A 5,361-nucleotide genomic window follows, 5' to 3' on the forward strand; every position below is an offset into this window, starting at 1 on the left:
ATTTTTCAGAAGAAAGGGTTATTTTATTCCAAATGATAGACAAATCATGTAAGAATTTTGTAAAGTTGGACAGTGATCAAAAGCTTATCTGGCTAATGACCAATGAAGATGAAAATATCCTCATCCAAATTAGTAAGATGATTTTAAACAGTGGGATATAATACTACAAATGTTACATTTCATTGCATTATGCACATTTTCTTTCTTCATCATATTCTACACCTGTAGGCTGTCTTGGCTACTGGGAGTACAAGACCAACAGTCTGGTACAACAATTTACTACCAGATTGTTAACAGGCACTGCCCCTTGGTGCTCCCTGTAATCAGGTCAACATATCGTGTTTTTATTCTCTCATATAACGCTATTCTCTTTTATATAAGTATTCTAACCTTCCTGCTTTAGACATAAAACATTCAGAATAACTGGATCCTGCGTGTACATATGTAATATACTTGCATGCTGTATTCAGTAAGATGATTTTGAACAGTGGAATGTGATACTACAAGTACATGTCTTTGCTTTGTACACATTTTCTTTGCTTTACACTTGTAAGCTGTCTTGGTTACTGGGAGTACAAGATCAACAGTCTGGTACAATAGATTTACTACCAGACTGTTAACAGGCACTGTCCCTTGGTGCCCCCTGTAATCAAGTAAACAATTCACGCCTTCTTTAACACTTGTGCAATTGATCCTACATGTACATGTGTTTTATACTTGCATACTGTTCTTACTGAAATATAATTATACCGATTTGATTACAATTGCAATTTTATATGTATTCACACAACACTATCATTATCTGCTATCCCAGAAACTGATGTGTGAAGCAGTTGGGTTATTTTATTTATCATGTTGTTAATTTAAATCTTGTCTACAATCAGTATTTCATATATAATTATATAGATATGTGCAGTGCAGAAGTGTGAACTCTGTCAGTATTACCAGTAGTACTTCTAAATGATTGTTATTTATTTTCATTGTTATAATTAATTGCCTGTTAACATGTACATGCCCCCCGAGGGCCCTTGATTGGTGAATAAACTAATAATATAATAATAATAATAATAATAATAATATATATATATATATATATATATATATATATATATATGATTTATTTTATTTCCAAATTAGGGCCCTCTCGGGCATACAGCATACATGATTGTTAACATTTCAATGTGCAATGACGATAAAACGAAAAGAACAAAACAAAACAAGAGTAAAATATGCACTATTAGTATGAGCAATGTTCATACATGAGACATTTTGAACATGATAATACTTATTTGTATTATATGTAAGTACCACCGTGTATCCTAATGCAAAACAGTCAGAAATACACACAGGGGAAAAAATATATATATATATACATGTACATAACAATATATGTCATGCATAACAACACTACATGTAATAATAGTAAAGGTAGTATAAGTACATATGATTAACTCCACTGTAATGCAAAAGATACCACGGGACGGTGCATTGGTACTAGATCAACATGTCATGTTTATAATGAGTGCATATGTGCAATATGGTTTCATTGGGTTCACACATAATATACAGTAATACTAGTAGTATGAGCTTAGACAATGTACATAACACGAGACATTACTTGATGTAATATATGTAAGTACCACCGTGTATCCTAATGCAAAACAGTCAGAAATGCACACAGGAAGAAAATAATAACAATATATGCAATGACGCATAATAATAGTAAAAGACACGTAGTACAAGTACATATGATTGACTGTAATGCAAAAGATACCACGGGACGGTGCATTGGTACTAAGTCAACATGTCATGTTTACAATGAGTGCATAATTATGTATAAACATATTGGTTTGAACTTTCACATGCTTCATTTTATATTGCTTCTTTAATCAAATCGCAAAGGGCTACAAGTACATCAGTATTTTCACAATTGAGTAACCATATTAATCTATTCATGTTGTCAAGACTGGAAAAATGTTCACATTGTTGTTTTATAATTTCATACATGTTCTGCCTGAGTGAGTTATAAGTTGAGCATTAAAAAATTAGATGAATTTCATCACCAATTTTACAAGAAGAACACTTTGTACAAAATCTTAAATGTCTAGGGATTCCTGTCAAAAACAAAATTAGTTTTAAATTTAACATAAGTTTCAAGTTTTCCATATTGTAAACTTCTGATATATCCCCATTCTTTCAAATAAGGATGGCATAACAATTCCTTACATTTTTTATTAAAAATTGATAGGTTATTGATTGCAATATGATTGTTTCTAATTCCAACAATTCCAAATAACTTTTGTACCACACCATACCATGACTACGATTTTAATGTACAAGCATTATGCTTACTTTGCATGTATGCAGCATTTAGTAGAGGAAAAGAAGTACCCAGATTTTCTAATATGTTTACATATTTTATTATATTTTTCACTACATCAAAATGTAGTGGAAACCTGCCAAGTTCGGATAGTGTTGCAAAGTTTGAGCTTTTTCTATGAAGACCTAGAATAAATTTACAGAATTTCACATGGAGGTTTTCACATTTTAATTTAGAGTAAAAATCATGTAAGGAGATAGGTACAAAATAAAAAAGATACACGAAGACGTTTAGTAAAGCTTTAGCGCTTTCATTTCAAATTCTTCAGTTATATGTATACAAGTTTTCACAATTCTCTAAACAAAGCTCTGTGTCTCACGCCCCTTTCTCCCAGTACGACAGGTATTCAGGCATCCGTAGAACATCAAACAATAATAGAAAAACCAGAAGTGGTCCTCGGGTCATGATTTAATTTCCATAAACATCTGTATGGTGTGTGCGTTAGTACGTCAATCTAAAGACAATCCCATGTCCCTACCAGGCTCATGGGATCAGCGCAAGTGAAAGTTTGGTCAGGGTGACCTTGACAGATTCTTGTCTAACAGTTTGTAGCAACTCATTTCATGGTGCTTATAAGTCACTTCTTACACGTAACCCGTCCAAATCAGGATGTAAATTTTCACTGGAAAAAAATCATTAACGCACTTCATGAAAAGTGTGCCAGTGAGGTGCCGCAGCTCATGTCCTCGTCACTGTATTTCTATACGCCTGTCATTAGAAGGGACGTATCATGTTATGGCGCTCTCTGTGCGTCTGTCCGTCCGAAGTAATGTTTTCCGGACTTTTTCCCCCGTAACGAATGCATGAACGAATTTGATTGATCGATTGTTTTGCTGTTTTCCGCCACACTCAACAATTTTTCAGTTATCTGGTAGCGCCCAGTTTTTATTGGTGGAAGAGAGAACCAAGATACAATGTACCTGGGAAGAGACCACCGACTTCCCGCAAGTAAACTGGGAAACTTTCGCACTTACCGGCGCGAGCAGGATTCGAACCCGCGTCGACCAGAGGTGAGACGCCGTGTGATATTGAGCTTAATGCTCTGACCACTCGGCTACGGTCACTATTTTTCCCTATAGAAGCATAATAGAGTTTGCATTTCAGCTGGATCGGTGTACCTTGACCTACTTTAGGGCTATAAGTAGGTCAAACAGTGTTCTTTACTTTTTTCCTTACGGATACATACCGTATATTGCCCTGAAATTTAGTCACACGCTTCTCTCGGAAGAGTACAATTTCAGTTTGCATTTCAGCTGGATTGGTCCTTCCTTGACATACTTTCGGGCTAAAAATAGGTCAAACAGTTTTCCAACTTTTTTCATTACGGATACAGGTATTGCCTTGAAATTTAGTCACAAGCTTTCTCTCAGTTTGCATTTCAACTGTCTGTGTCAGGCCAAGGTAATGCTTTCCAAACTTTTCCCGTAACAGATGTACGCACAGCGTTGAAATTCGGTCACAATTTCTTCCTCAAGAAGCTTAAGAGTGAGTTCGCATTTCAGTTGGATTAGTGTACCATGACCTACTTTCGAGCTAAAAGAAGGTCAAAGTTTATTTTTTTGGCCTTTTTTTCGTTACGGATTCATATATTGCCCTGCAATTTAGTTACAAGGCTCGTCTCAGTGTAATACAATTGCAGTTAACATTTCAGCTGACTTGGTGTACCATGGCGTACTTTAGGGTTAAAAGTAGATCAAATGGTTTCCTGGACTTTTTCTTATCATAGATACAGATATTGCACTTACGTTTGGTCACAACCTCTCTCTCAGAGAATACATAATCAGTTCACATTGCTGCACCATGACCTACTTTATAAAAGGCTTTTCTATTCAGAATATGTGTGGAATCAATGCAGAGTGCTTCCGGGTTGAATTTCACTGTCCGACGGGGGTATGCAAGGTGAAGATAACGAACAGTGATCAATCTCATAACTCCTATAAGCAATACAAAATAGATAGTTGGGCAAACACGGACCCCTGGACACACCAGAGGTGGGTATGTTGTACCGCAGTACTCTTGTTATTTCTTATATTTACATGTTACTAATTTCCAGTCATTAAAATAGATAATTGATATATTTATCAATATTCATACGCGCATTGTTCGTAATACAACGCATACATGAGAAAATGGTTATCATTACAATTTGCAAAGGCAAAAACATTGGAAATGTAAATAATTCATTTTCAGCTGTTCGGTCTTCACCGACATCATTTCATCAGGGTTTTTTGATGAAGATTTCTGTTGAGGACAGAGAGGAGTGAACAACAGATTGTTATTCACCTCCGTGTGCAGAAGTCCGCCCCGCCCACAGAATGACCAAGTCAGTACTCGCCTCGGTTCCGGTGTAGTTGATTCTACCAGTAAAGGCTGGATAGGATTGGGTGTATTACTGCAATCTGTCTCTTTAAAACATTTCAAAATTTTCTTACCATAGTTACATGTCTTATATGAATCGATGTCTGTAGAAATCCCAGGCACTTGACGTTTTAAATATATATAATAGAAAATTGTCTTCCTGTTTACATAATATTATTTTGTTTGTAGGATTGATTGATTGTATCTTGCTTAACGTCTCGCTCGAGAATTTTTCACTCATATGGAGACGTCACCAAGACCGGTGAAGGGCTTCAAATTTAGGCCTATGCTCGGCGCTTATGGCCATTGAGCAGTGAGGGTTCTTTAGCGTGCCACGGGTCATCCGTTTTTAAGGTCATCTCCCAGGACCCGTGACATTCACACCTGATTCCGAGCGTTTATCGGTGGAACTGTCACTAGCTACCTGTTTTAACGACTTTGGTCTGTCGCGGCCAGGATTCGAACCCCGGCCTTCCGCATGCGGGGCGAACGCTCTAACAGTTTGTAGGATGACATTTTTTTTAATGATAGATATTTAAAACGTCGAGGTAGAAATGATAGACCTGTCAACAACATTAACTCTTTCTATCTCACAAATGAAGTTTCTCAAAAATGCAATCAAT

This window comes from Ostrea edulis, chromosome 6 (genome assembly GCF_947568905.1).
Source record: "Ostrea edulis chromosome 6, xbOstEdul1.1, whole genome shotgun sequence".
Classification (NCBI taxonomy): Eukaryota; Metazoa; Mollusca; class Bivalvia; order Ostreida; family Ostreidae; genus Ostrea; species Ostrea edulis.